Source organism: Astatotilapia calliptera, chromosome 14 (assembly GCF_964374335.1).
Source record: "Astatotilapia calliptera chromosome 14, fAstCal68.1, whole genome shotgun sequence".
Classification (NCBI taxonomy): domain Eukaryota; kingdom Metazoa; phylum Chordata; class Actinopteri; order Cichliformes; family Cichlidae; genus Astatotilapia; species Astatotilapia calliptera.
Genome location: NC_137435.1, coordinates 24,420,460 through 24,436,207, shown reverse-complemented (window position 1 = coordinate 24,436,207; position 15,748 = coordinate 24,420,460). Strand labels below are relative to the sequence as shown.

The 15,748-nt window shown below is 38.1% G+C and overlaps 1 protein-coding gene across 6 annotated transcripts in view; it reads right to left on the bottom strand.

Moving 5' to 3' along the window:
• The window catches only part of gramd1bb (GRAM domain containing 1Bb), a 73,244-nt gene that overhangs the window by 36,692 nt on the left and 20,804 nt on the right, over positions 1 to 15,748 (bottom strand). The window lies entirely within an intron of this gene.

The window sequence follows — 15,748 nt, the reverse complement described above, 5'->3', positions numbered from 1 at the left end:
AACTCAGTTTGCTTAGTTGGCTAGTAAGTGTTTTATAACTGCAGTAACTTGACTTTAAATCAAACTGCCCTATTTGGTGGGGGGATAGTTCTGGGTGCTGGGTTCATAAGCCTGTCAGCAATAACTGCCCAGTCAACAAATAATGGGAGCTATCCAACCTAGCCAGTGAGTGTATTATGCTGTTATTCTAGTTTTCCAAAAGATTTGTAGTTTTATTTTTGAGAGAAGTGCAGTGTTTGACATTTATTATACCTACACGTGGCTTTTTTAGCAGCAGCTTCTGCTAAGCTAAAGCAACAAACCACTCAAAAAACTAGAGTATATTTTAGTTATGGGATTATGATTATGATTCCATTTGCTCATTATTTTTCAGGCACTGGTGCGTGGTAGTAGTAAAATCAAAAGCTTTTAATTAAATTACCAACAAACGGTGGGGACATTTTGAGGATATTTGAGAAAAAGGGCGATTGGTCCCCTTCAGAATCATATGTTATTATTTCCGCCCCGTTAGGCTTAGCGCATGAACATCATAACACTGAGCTCAGTGAGGTCAGTCATTTTAATCTTAAACTATATCAGTGAGCAGCAGGTTGACGATCTATAAATGATAACTCAACTTTCTGAAGAAAATATCCAGAAATGTGGAGTGACAAATCTGTCTCGCTCATCTTTGAACTACAGTCTGTGCCTCGCAACCATTGAATGGCTGTAAAATATAGCAAAGGCCACTAATACAAAAAAAGGACACATAAACGAATGGCTGAGTATTTCGTGCTTTCAAGTTTGCGGTCCACTGAACACAGAAGTAGCCGCTTATCTCTTCCCTGGATCACTTGAGGCCACAGGGTTCAGAGAGCAGCTGATCATTCACTTTAACAGAAGCTGTCATCAAAAACTATGACTGACTTTAGCACCGACGCTGGGTGAAGGTGCAGCCCATTCTTCCTGTTTAATCTTCTTAAAGCACTGCACACGAATTACACCTCATTAGGGGTGACTAATACCATAACAGATGCAACACACACATGCTCTAAAGATCTAGAATAACAATTCTAATAATTTCCTCAATTATTAATAAAGTATTCTGATTCTGATTCGAATGTAGACCTCTTATTTTACTGAAACGTGTTTGTTTTGGAGAGATGTCTTTTTCTGTTGTTTGAATACATTTGTTTTATTATCACAACCTATGGTTAAACTGTGTAAGCAGTTTTATTAAAGCACAGTTTCGTTATAATAAGTTATTATTGAACTCAGCCTGAGCCACTGACCTTCAATCACTCACTTTGATTTCTAAAATGTAGATGTTGCCACGTGAGTGAGCACATGCCTGACCAATAAATAAAATGATAGCACGCAGATAATACAGATAAAATTGAGTACTTCAGTCTGTGAATAACATTAATATGCTCCAGTCACAGCCAGTAGGCCAAAGTTAAAGACAGTTCTAAGCCAACACCTCGCTACACACATAGAAAACTCCTGTGTTGCTATAATGCTGCATTAACGCCACCGAGATTTCTGATTAAAGTATGAGCCGTGGCAGCGGAGTATAACAACTCATCTATTTATGGCAATGCAATCATGCTCTGAACTGTAACAAATCAGAAGTTATATGTAGGAGAGAGGGAACAACATCATAATCTACTCAGATGTGAGTCTAGAACTTGTATCTCTATATCGAGTATTTGGGAACGCATATTGTGTTAAATCAGTTAACCTTCACCGCTTCTAATATTTAACACGTTACTTAGCAGGTATCTGTGTCTACATCATGCACCCATACACCGTCTCTGGATGGAGATTGCTAACTGGTGGATTACTGTGAGTGTATGTGGTTGCTAATGCACACATTAAGAAGTGCTGAATAATGTAAGCATGCAAGATTTTTGAAAATCTATATTTTTTTGCGGTTTTGTGAATGATACTGAGCTGCTATACATTATTTTACAGAAGTCTGCCAAATAATTTCTAATGTCTATAATATGTCAGTAGCATAAATTCATCTTTGCACATTTGAGCATGTCTTATCTCAGAGGATTGCAAATTGTGCTCCATGACTATAAGAGGGAATAGACAGCAGCTGCTCACTCTCAAAAGGCCCCCAGACCCCACTGTGATTACTTTTATCATGAAAAACTCTCACGGTGACAACGCTCAGTGAGTGCAACTTTCATCGCTTCACCAGGAGTGGGCAAGAGCAGACAGATGGACAGCCTCTTTCTCTACTGTTAGCCAGCATTTGCAGCTAATGTGAATGCAATAGGACTGTGGAGAAAGGGGCAAAAAGTGAGGAAAGGAAAAGAGGGAAGGAAGTGAGGTGAGAGCACTCTAATCGCTCTCCCAGGATAAAGCTGTGAGAGCTTGAACTTCATTCAAATAAAAAGACTCATCTCACACAGTGGCCATATGGTGCACACCTTTTTTTAGACTGCTAAAAAAAACCCAGGGAACTAAATAAATAAAAGAATAAAAATAATGAAAAAAATTATGATGTGAATATGTTCCATGTAAGATTAGTGGCGGTCATGATTTCTGGAAAATTCCAGGGAGTCTTTCACAGATTAGGGAGTGAGATGTCACCTGCCAAGGCTTTCAGTCTTTAATGAAAGCAGAACCCAGCTATTGTAAAGCAACTGCAACACGGAGCATGCATTGTTCATTTCTGTCACTATCACCAGATGGGTCTCTGTGACATTTTACTAGTTCTGCTGCCTTTGTAAACTTCATTGATTTTTCTACATCACAGGTTTCTTCGTGTGTATCTGTAGTTTGAATCTTGACAGGGCTTGAGCTCAGACACAGGAGACACGGGGTGCTGAAAGGACAGCTCCTCTGGTGAAGACTCAAACAGTCACTGACTGTTTGAGTCTCACCGACGCCACCTGCTGGTCACTGAGTAGCTGAGTCTTCTGCAGAAAAATATTTGTTATGTTCAGATAAAGTGTTATTATAAAAGTATTCAATATGGGATCAGGAAAAATGACTTATTGTCAGGATAAACTCTAAAATAAACTTTAAATGTTAAATAAATAATGTGTTCAACATTTCCTTTTTTCACCCAAAGACATAAAATTTTATGTTTATTTACACTAATACAGTATTTTATTGAATAGGCGTTACGGATAGTAGGTCCTTGTAAGTCTGCAAAACACTGGTCATGTGATTTCTCAGCTTCGTTTTTAGTATTCCTTGAACCATAATCTGATCCAGAGATTTTTCATTTATATCTAAGAATAGCATTGGCAGATAATCTGCATTAATCCCTCTACACTGCCTTGTGGGATTGGATGGTGTGGTGAGTGTGACTCACTCATTCTGCCCGCAGGGCATTTCTTACTCTGAAGCTGAGAATGGATTACTCTCGCACTGGTTTCTGTCAATATGGATGACCCTCCCACGTTCATCTTTACTCTGTGACCACAGAGGGGGAATTGGTGGTCACGTGACCAGCTGACAGTTTTGTTTATCGATTAACTGACCATGTTGGATAATCTGAGTTCCCAAGGTCACAGCGTGGGGAGAGAGAGCACACTTTTACAGCCCGCAAACACAGGCGTACATCGTATATGCACGTGGGTACACATCAACAATAGCATTTCTTTGTAGTTTGCTGTTTGAAGGAAGAAGAAAAAAGACAAACAGATACAAACATTACATTTGGAATAAGATGAAAACCAAATTAGTGAAAAATAGAGATTAAAAAACGTCAGTATGTGAACTCAAACGTTACTAAACGTTCATGATTATAATGTGAAGAGGAATGAATAAAACCCTTAAGTCATATGAGCGATGTTGAGATGAGATGATGACACAGCGATGCAAGCTGACGTGCACGACTAACAGAAGCAACAGATAAGCCGGGGACACAGCCAACGTCTCACAGTAAGAATAAGTCTGAACAGATGCAAACATCGGACAACAGCACACAACAAACATCAGCTCAGGGTGGCTTAGTGAAATTTAATATTCTGTTGAAAACACACAAGCAGCAGGCATCGCACCGAGGAGGACAAAAGAGACAATATGCAGACGGCCAACACTGACATAAAAATAAAAGTAGTGTAAGGAAAACCAGACTGATCCAATGGTAAAATATGTTTATGTTTAATGGCAAGAATCAAGCAACACTGCAAAGGGACAGTCACGTTCAATATCAGGTTGACCCACAAAGTGATAAAGTAAAGTACAGATGGCCTTCTGCCTGCTTGGCACGTGTGCCATGAATAAAAGAACAAAGTACTGCACGTGCTGACATTAAAGCACTCTTTAAACCCCCCCCCCCCCCCAAAAAAAAAACAGCCTTCCACTTCCTGTTTCTGCTGAAACAAGCAAGATGGAAATGGGTCGATGTTTCTTTTAAAACAAACCTGCAACGCACACATCCATAATTACTAAACAAAGAAGAGAAAAGGAGGAGAACGGGATTTTGGGATTAAAAACCTAAACAACAACGTGGGTGTAGGCTTGAGGATTAGTAAGTAGACAACACATTATAAACAGTAACATGGTAGCTGGAGTCTGGTAGAGTTGTAGTTCTTTTTCTTTTATGATCTAAATCTGGATTTTATCCATAATTTCATTTCAAATCATTTCACTGTTCTTCAGCAAAACATAGTGAAAAATAACACCAGTTTGAATATTTGATAAATAGCCCCAAACACATGGAAATAGCCTAGTTTGTAAGGTAACAGCTTTTAAACAATATGGGTAGACTAGTCCAATTTTTTAGCTTCAGTAAAGCTTAATCGTGGTTTTGAGATATTGGCCTTCATTTACAAACATGTGCATGGAAACATTCCTACCCTGCACAAAAAAGTGTGCACGCAAAATTACCGTCAGGTTTCTTACACGTGCACACCAGCCTATTTTGTCCTTATCACTGTGCACTTGTTAGTACATCAGATTCATTCTGAACCAACAGTGTTGTGCCAGCTACATATATGTGAAGCAGACTAGCAGAACTAAAACTATTGTGTCCAAAGAGGAAGTCAGAGAAGACAAAGGTTACAAAAGTGGTTCCATGGGAGTAATGAGAGTAAAAACAAAACAAAACAAATAAAACAAACAAATGAAAAAGCATGGCTCAGACTAAAATAACAGAGGATCTAAGTATGTTTTAAAATTAAACAGATACTGTGGTAGTAAAAAAAAAAAGAGAAAAAGAAAGGTAAGAAGAGACTAACAGACTACAAGTAAAAAAAGAAAACAGGTGGAGGACAAAAGAGTGCGTGATCTGTCAGTTGGAGATGAGAAACTCCCTGCAATAGGGGAAAAGGAAAATCCAGTTTCTCCAGCTTCCCTGGGATAGTGCCAAAAAATTAGACTATTAGACAATAGACAATTTAACATAGGGTGAGATCAGATAAGGAATACTGGAATAGATTTAAATGAAAAGATAAAAGTCTACACGTTTCCTTTTAGTGTTTGGTTTTCTGATATTCAGTGTCTTTTTTTTTTTTTGCTTTATTTAGTTGCAATTCTAAGCACTTTGTGGTTTATGGTCTTTTAGGCAGCATTGAAAAAATGACCAAAAGGCAACAACAATAACAATAACAAGAAAATACTAGTAGCAGAATTCCTGTTGAACACTTAATACTTTGCATGTCTTAAGCCTGCCAGGCCTTCACTGGTCAGAGGGACATTTTTTGGGGAAAATATGAACAAATTTTGGTCTGAAAAAAATATTGATAAATCATTGATTTGTGTGCGAAAAACCTTTAAGCGTGATTTGTGCACCGATCTGGGCCCATTGTACTTCTTGATTAACTTTTCATAAAATTGATCGATGGCAGCTCCACTCCCACTAACAGTGTGAATGGAGGACATCTGATGGTGTCACTCAGTCATTCCCATCAGTAGAAATTATATATTTCCTCAGGTCATTACTGAGTGTGTTTCAAACATCTTCAAATTGCAAACTGACACCTTGTAATATATTTATGTAATATATTTACTACTAACTAAACTACTGTGCTTGGTCTTCAATCTCCTTCCCGCTGTAAGCTGCTAATGATGCTTAAAATGATTTTAGCAGCCACTGTGTAAGCTCTGCTCGTCTCCCATCCTGAGTACTTTAAGAAGATGCTTATGATAAACCTCAATGCTGCTTCATTTATTGGCAGCCTCACTCATAAAATTGTGGAACGTGATACTGATATTCAATCTTTTTGAAAACCCCCTGACTTACACTTTCTTTTTTCTTGTGTAGTTTATAAAAAAAAAAAAAAATCTTATATCTCTTATGGATCTCTATATGTGTTTAGAACGGAGAAGTGCCTCCAACCTAAATTTTTCTTTTTAGGGATTATCCATCCATCCATCCATCCATCCATCCATCCATCCATCCATGGTACAGCTGACTAATGGATGGAGCAGAAAAAGCATTTTAGCTTGGAAACTTTTGCTAACACATGATGTTAAAATACACCTCTTTTGGCTGAAATGCAGCTACCTGGCAACTTTTAAGAGGCTTTTAATGAAGTGCATTGACCTTTGAAGGAATAAATTGCGTGAGAGGTCTGAAACACTTGACTTCACGAATCGTGACTCCTTGAGGTTCAAACAATTGAATTCACTAATCATGATGTCATTTAGTTACCAGCAGAAAAAAAAACAGAAAAGTGTAACGTCTACTCTCTAATGCACCACATCAGTGACTCATCACTTCCATGACCCTGAGCTCCTCAAATACACAGATGCGCCATTCAGAAAAATGATGTCATGACACAGATCGGGTTTCGCTGATCTCTCCAGATCTAGTCCACATCCAGTAGTGTACGGTATAGGTTTTAGCTGCTGCTGTAACACTGCATTGCTGACACTTTTGTCTAAGGACAGAAATGTCAAAGAGTCGTCTGGGGAAGCCGTGGTTTCCATTTACTGGAAAGTAATATTTCATTATATATACCCAAGATTAAAGTAGCTCTGTTCCTTTTTTTATTATCAGTACTTGATTTGTTTTGGTATGAATATCAAAAACCTTCTCACTGTCACCAACATCTTTCTTTGTGTCTGTGTATGAAAAAGGTCCAGATGACCTTGTCTTTAAGAAGTGAGAAATGCCGTGGTGTGGACGCCAGCACAATCAGATGAGGTTTTGTCAGAGAGCTCATTCAACATTGGAAACACTCATAGCCCCCAATGAGTGAAAGAATAACCCATCTGTGTCTTTATGCTCTTGCTCATGTCCTTGCTTGGGTTTAACTTAACTTGAAGTCTAGTGTCCACCCTATGATGGCGTTCGGTCTACATTAGCGCGTTTATCAGTGGTATTTAGGTGCCAATGACGTGCAAACACTCGTCCGCTCTGAAGCAAAAGCTTGAAGGCTGAGTGAGGGATGCTATTTTTATATGAAAGGACTCTGGCTATAGAGCAGTGGCGAGATAAGGTATTGGGTGAAGAGATATTGACTGACCCCTCCCCGACAACCCTCACTTCTAGTCAGTCAGGGCTGTTGCCAGAGACGACCCTGCTACCATCAGAAGCAGCCCAAACTGCTGCTTCAGGGCCACATGTGGACCTTGGGTGCTTTCTTCACATAAACACGCAGATGTAGTCCGTGAAACAAAATGCTAAGGCCCACCTGAGCACACACACACACATACACACTGCGTACTACTCGTTGCTATGCCACTGTCGTCAATAAGGCATTCAACAACTACGTTTGAGCTATTTTGAGCCACACAACTGATCTGTGTCACTCATGGTGACAAAGCAACAACAAGGTCTCAATTTTGCATTGATGCACTCCTCTCAATTCTTTTTTCATCTTTCTTTTATTTACGCAACAAGCCTATTTTGTGGGTGAAAACTGGAAACAGTGGATTACATCAATACAGTCAAATTCAAGGGAGAGGGACAGAGTCCTCTAATGACTTAGTGTTATGAGGAATTTCTTCGCAAATGCTCCAACTAACTTTCAAATCAAATCAAATCAAATCACTTTTTATTGTCACATCACATGTGCAGGCACACTGGCACAGCACATGCGAGTGAAATTCTTGTGTGCGAGCCCCACAAGCAACAGAGATGTGCAAACACAACAACACAAACGAGCAAAATACAAGAATGGCCAACCTGAAACTAATAAATATATGTACAATATATGTATATGTTCATAAAAATCAGCTTGGTCGTTAGAAACGTACGGTATTATTCACAACATAATCTCCTGCTGGTAATAATCATGTGCAGGGAATTGATTCTGATGTACGGTACATGCTTTAAGCACTTGTGAAATTTTATTATAAACTGGATAAGAATGGGATACGGCGGTGCCAGGAAAGGACTCTCGAGAGAAAGTTAATCAAGAAGCAGAACTGGAACAAAGATATTCTGACATTTAGTCCTGAGTGAGTGACTCCCAAAACACTAGGAAATAAGATAGAAGATACTGCGCAATTATAGACAGGCTGAGTAAAACCTCGCTTCACTAATAAACTGATATTGCATAATCAGTGGCGTGTAACTTCTTTTTTAATCTTTCCAGTTTGCCTACAGCCATGTCCTTTCAGCGAGGCTTTTGGGTAGTTAGATTCTGGATGCAAGAACAAGCACAGTTTCACATAACTGGGTTGCGCTCCTGAAATGATGATCAGGATCAGGATGATCGTTAAATGATGCAACAGCAGTTTTGCTCCTGGATCTTCCTCACTGTGAAATCTGAGGACCATAAGAGGCTGATGGAAGGCAGAAATGCATCTTGGGATTTAAGACATGTCAAAACAGTGCCCTCTCTTGGTGGACCTGAGCATGGCATTTTCAGAGGTAATAACTTGCAGGTCTTTATGTTAAGAAAGTATTTTTTTTTTATTATTAAAAACATGATATTATAGGCAAGTACATTTAGAGAATGAAGGACTGCATGATGTGCTAGAAAGTACTGTTTGTCCTTAAAGACATGACTCACACCCAAACTGCCACACAATATCACTGCTGTGTGTGTCTTTTGAGATACATCCTACCTTTGAGGTTTCCATATCAGTTTCTTCCACTTCTTTTGCTTGGCCTATCAGTAAAGGTAGAGAAGAGTAAATGAGAAGAATATTTATAATATGATCCTCTGGATGGTTGAACTAAATGCAACCTTTTATGTGTTGTGGTTTCTGTAGATGGGCAAGATGACCTTTTCACGAGTAACAAAGCAGATCTTGGTCTCAAGACGGCCAAGAAACTCACTCTCAGCTATTTCACTGTGGTTACTTGTGAGCACTTGGACTCAAATTTCAAGGCCTAAGGGACTTAATATGTCCTGATATCAGCTGCTAAACATCCAATTTAGGGAATTTAAAATAACTTCAGGGAAAGTGGGGGATATAATTATTTGATCTCCTGCTGAATTTCTAATTTTTCAAATTTTTATGGTTTTTCATTTTAATGGAGACAGAACATCAACCAACCAGTCAGAAGAAAAACACCATTACATAAAAGTTAGGCATTAATTTTCATGTCATTGAGTGAAATAAGTATTTGATGTCCTACAAGAAAGCTGGAAATCTGGCTTCCATTACAATCAATCAGTCAATTACTCAACAACAGATGCTTCTGATCTCATCTACTGCAGCGGTCCCCAACCTTTTTTGTGCCACGGAACATTTTAATGACCAAGACAAAAACTGTGGTATCTTGCAAATATAATAATAAACGTGAATTCACTGTGTAATTGTGTAACTTTATTAGCAGCGTGCTCCTGAAAATGCACCAACAAAATTGAGAGTAACATCCTCCTCTCTGCCCTTTAATGCTCTCTGGTTGCTATGGTAACACCTAAATATTTCTTTCAAAATAAGACAACTACAACACGGGAAAAGACCCAGGGAAACCAAGATAACGATAAAAACCCTGAAAACCATAAATTTCACATCCAAGGCTCAACGACTCATGGACTGGCACAGGGGTTGGGGACCGCTGATCTACTGTATTTAAGCACACCTGCTCACAAAATCAGCTTCTTCCATTCTCAGATTTTTCTGTCAAAGGACGTCAGGGACAAGACTTTAGACCTGCAAAAGAAGGTAGAATGGGCTACAAGACCATCAGCAAGAAGTGCGGTTTGGGAGATTATTCGGAAATGAAAATATATTGAATCTGGAGCTTCATGGAAGATTGTGCAAATTAATTCATAACTTTCATGTGATGTATTTTTTTCTGGATTTTTGGTTAATATTCTGTCTATTTCCAATAAAATGAGCGTATAATAAAAATTAGTGAATGCTCATTTATTTACATATACATTTTTATCTGCATTTAATAAATAAACCAATATATTACTGGGTAGTTTGCTAACTCAACTGCTGCCAGTGACTCAAGACAGTGTATGCATGAATTATGGTGATCAGAGGATCTCAATCACTCCTCCATCTATGTAGCAAATACATAATACAAATGTATTACGCTGCAATACATTTGCCTCCTGAGTCAGGGCTATGGCTTCCCACTCTTTTTGCCCGTGACTGAGCTTCCCAGCAGCTTCCTGAAGCTGTGCAACACTTTGTACAGACCCAATGCCCGTCAGTGAGGTAATCAAACTTGATACTTTTTCACCAAGAGAAATTGATTAACTGGAGTAATACCGGCAGATACAGAATAGAGGTTATTTAGCTAATGCTTCGGTATAATGCTGCTTACCTCGAGTCAAATAAATGCACAGTGTCAAATTCCTTCAGCAGGTTTTTTGGTACTTTTTCAGAGGTGTGGGGCACAGGAAAAAGGAACCCCTTAGCAAGAATAATCAAGACTAACTTTGGAACAGCTAGAGGAAAAATCAATCACGCCTCTGATGGAGGAAGGCAATTTATTGAAGACAGATTACACCACTTGATTTATAAAACCTGAAAAGCAGGCTTCCAGTAAAAGCGGCTATGTAAGAAAAGCAAACTTCTGCAGAGAATTTAATCTAAGATCTTTGGAGTTTACATCTCTAAACAGCTAAACCCCTGGAGCTTGAGTTTGAAATACTCAACAGAGCTGCTAAAACTATCTGTTTTGTCAGTTGAATGATCATTTTAGTGTTTTTGAATGAAAACTGTAAACATTTAAATAGACAAAGCTTCAAAATGTCACCCACCCTGGGCTCAATGAAGCCATTTTTTTGAAAGTGTCAACAAATAACTGATAGATTATAGAATGTTATCAATAGACTACTCACGAATTATGTAATTGTTACTTTTATAATGATTTGAAACAACTGTGCTGCTGGCTCTCCATCTACAACATATACAGCATATCTGCAGAAAAAAATGAATGCAATGTTGGTGTGCAGGGGCAGTGATATATTCATCAGTGGGACTGATTTGCTGATGAGTATAAGTGAATCACACAGTGAGTCAAAAGAGGCCCTGTGATTAGTCAGCATCAAGGTCCCACTGAATGCAAACACATGGCCCACTCAAACAGATACACTATGTTCTGTAAGTTGATGTGAAAACCTCAAACCTGGATGTACAGGGGTGACTGCAGTCTGTGCTGCCTGTCTGCTTATCCTTACCCACATACAATACTTTGAGTGCCCCAGTTTACTATATTGAGATGTAATAAACCATAGATCCAATTCTCCTGCAAACCAATGCCTCAGTAATAAGACTGTATAGGTGGACTTAAAGAAATCATAACTGGATTGCGGTCAATAAAAAACCTGTCTTGAAAGTGATTCATGAAAGACAAAGACAGGTCTATACTTAGTTTTCATGCCATTAGGCGGCATATGTGCATGGCATATCTCCTTGTGTAACTCTACAGTGAGGCAGATGTCCACCCAGCATGAAAACAAGACCTTTCACGAAAGCAGTAAGCGGGTTTGCCAGTGACAGTTAGATTGTCTTTAGACAGGAGGACTTAATGAATCACCTTCAGTGTGACAACTGGCTCAAAATACAGGTTGGAGGGGGAAAAAACCCTCTTACTTATAAAGGTTTAGAGATGTTTTTAAAGAAGCTTTAAAAGAGCTCTAGAATTTCTTTTTAGGTCCGTTTTGCATGTCACTATCTTCAGCAGCTAAAAATGATATTTGAGCCTTACAGTCATTGCTAAAAGATTTGAATTTTCCTATACAGTGCATCAAACTGTATCTCTAACCAAGGCCGAGATATCCAAACATATTAACTCATAGAACTCACATTTTAGGAGGAAAATATGAAAAGCCACACATTTTTAACTCTATTTCCAATGTATGAGTGGTTAGGAACAACAGTACCTCATTAAGCTTTAGCGTTTTAATTTACAACTACATGTAATTGAAATTAATTATAATTTTGGTAGAACTTTGATCTTCGACAAGTTAATGTGATTCAATGTTTATTTATATATCATATATATAAGTAAAAAAAACGTTCATGCCAAAGTATATGACAGGGAAGAAAAACGAAATGCATGTGCAACTGGTATGCAATTTAGTTTTCATAAAAATTCCTGAAATGTGATTAAAAAAAAAAAAGATATTTGTGAATGTATATTAGTGGAGACACTTAAATACTTACAGTGTGCATATTGCAAGCGTTCAACTATCCCAGCATATTAACAAATTGCAGCTTAGTTCATATCATAATATTTAACTCTTAACAAATTGCTTTTTAAAATTTGAATATTCTTAAAATACCATTTTGATACATATCCTGTGACATGAAATGTGACTGAAAATATTTAACTGCAACAATGAATGAATCCAAAATAATGCTTCAAAAAGACCTCTTTTTTCCACTTCACTTGATCTTTAATGTTTATCTATTGGTGATTCATTTAGTAGCTAAGGGACAGTTATGTAAAGGTAGTGCAGTAATACCTGCCAGGAGTATTTATCACAGGGTGGTAACCTAAAACAGCCCTAGGACTGTCCTGCATCCCTGTCGACAGGCGAAGTATAGCTAACCAAATTGCCCTTAATGGATCTGGGCAGCAAAGATCACAGCCGAGATTTAGAAGCCGGCTGGAAAATCCTCTCTGCTGTGCGTGTGCGTGAGAGGCCGACTGTACAGGCACATTGTGATTTATTCTGCAAAACCCCTGTAGCCATTCATCAGTGTTAGGGAAAATGAAATGTGTTTATTAATCACTCTGACACTTTCTCCCAATTAAATATAAAGGATAAACCTGACCAAAAGTTGTTGTTTAATGGTGATTTTAACCCAAGCCCCACCCTACAAAAAACATGGAAAACAGTGTAGTCCCTGCAGCAGCACATTATGAAATCATATGAACTAAACTTATATTTATGAATCTACATGTATAACAATGTTTTGTAATGTACGATGTCTAAAAATGCATAACCTTATATTAGTGTACAGCTGCAAGACATTCATAAAAATATTTAAATAATAAAGCAACTTAGAAGAACAAAAAAAGCTAAAGCAATTGACATTTAAAAACCTGCTTTGGACAGTTTTTCAGCAAAGGTCAAACAGAAAAGGGTACAGCATATATATATATATATATATATATATATATATATATATATATATATATATATATATATTAGAGATGGCACGATACCACTTTTTTATGTCCGATACGATACCGATATCATAAATTTGGATATCTGCCGATACCGATATGAATCCGATATAGTGTTTTTTAATCAACAAAACTGTTTTTTAAATATCTTGCTGCATTTTGTATAAGTTCATACTCAAGTTTAAAACAACAGCTACACTAAAGCTATTCTGTTATACCTGTATGCAAAAAAAAATATTTCATAGTACAGCAATACTGATCAATCTAATAAACTTAAACCTACACCATCCTCCCTATTCTGGTATTTTAAAGAGTACTTAGAATAAATATTAAGCAACCTAACTAATAGGGTTCCAACTCCCAGCAACAACAAAAATAAAAAAATAAAAAAATAGGGAACCACCCCTCACGCTCCACCTCATGATGCTTAATCGACGTAATCAACCTTAATTTGATGCAGTGTGAAAAAAAAATGCACAGAAATCAATTATTTTTCAAGAAATATTAAATAGATTCAACATCTTTCTTCAACAAAATTGCAGACTGCACAGATGGTACCTTCCCAAAGGAAAAAGTACTATAGCTTACTAGGGTATATATATTAGACTTAATAGTTACTATATACAGTAATGGACTTCTATACATTTTGCATCAAATTAAAACTTTGGCTGTCAGATAATTATTTATTAAAAGCTAGACATTTTAAATGAGAATAAGAAAGAAAAGTATGTCTTTGTGCCCCCTTTTCCCTGTTAATGCCCTATCGGCCCCCCTGGCTAAACTTTGCTAGATCCGCCCCTGCACAGTTACCAGCGTCAGCTACGTAGAAAAAGATCCTGGTGTAGAAAGTAATATTAAATACATTCTAACAACAGCTTATCAAGCTTAAACGTGCTGCTGTTGTTCAGCCGCTGGTTTCCTCTTTCTGGTGCAACGTGGGCCAAAAACAAACTAGAGACACGGACTTGCGACAGAAAAGCCGATCAGCTGATCGTTAAGCAGTTTCATGATTGAAGTAGCAGCAAGAAGAGGCAGTCGCTTGTTAAGCTTAACGCAGGAATGCTTTACAAACATTCAGAGATGGACTTACACACTTGCTTTACTTCTCTCGGGATAACTTTGTCGGAGATGAAATGCCGGGTTGCTAGCGAAGCTCCACATGCTATCCAGACCACCGACAGGTCCCGCATGCCACAGCTGCTCTATCACGTGATGCATACTGCTCCGACTGCTAACGTTCTGAGGTGAGTTACGGCGTGTTGCAAGTTTTGTGAGGTGCTTTCGTGATATTTAATGGATCGGATTACATTTTTTATTTTTCTCCGATATCCGATCCAGTAATTTAGGTCAGTATCGGACCGATACGTAATATCGGATCGGTCCATCTCTAATATATATATATATATATATATATATATATATATATATATATATATATATATATATATATATATATATATATATATATATACATACATACATACATACATACATACATACATACATACACACACACACACACACACACACACACACACATGCATCTAGATACAGTTAGTCAGCCCGTTTGACACTTCATAACACCTTTTTATGCTAACACATTTTATACTTTATACTAATGCTATAAACTATTTTACGGTTTAGGATTAAGAATAGAGGTTGTTGCACTTTAACTCCAGGGCTGAAAACATTCTGCAACTGCACACCGGTAACAGACATGAGAGCTGACCTTATGTTTGTGCATGGTGAACAGGCAGACACCATCCTGGCCTCTCTCCTGGCTCTCATGGCCTCTCTTCCCTTGTTCCGTTGTCAAAGTGTCACTTATCCAACATGTTTTGTCATCATCATCACCAAATGTCGAAATCCCCGTCGTCCTTATCTTTCAAGCAGCACATCCAGTGTCAGTCAAATGAGACATAATGTCTCCGATGCAAGCAAACCAAAGTGATACAGACACTTGTAAAGCTAAAATGCTTGTTCGGAAGCCGCAGGATGTCCAGGCTGACTAAATGCTTATATCTTGACAGAAACTGAACCAGCTGCTCATTATTCCAGCTATTGTCAAATCACTGCCTTCCTTCCTATACATAACAATAATAATAATAATAATAAAAAGAAAACACACACTGAGCTTGTGTTTTCAGTCTAAGTGGCTCTCACAGTCGCTTTCTACTGTATCACCTCACATCTGCTTGCAGAGCCATGGATGAGCAGTTGTACGCGGGAGGATGGATCAAGGATGTGAGCGCACTGATTGGCTGCCTGGTCATGGTGTGTGTGTGTGGGTAGGTCCCTTTG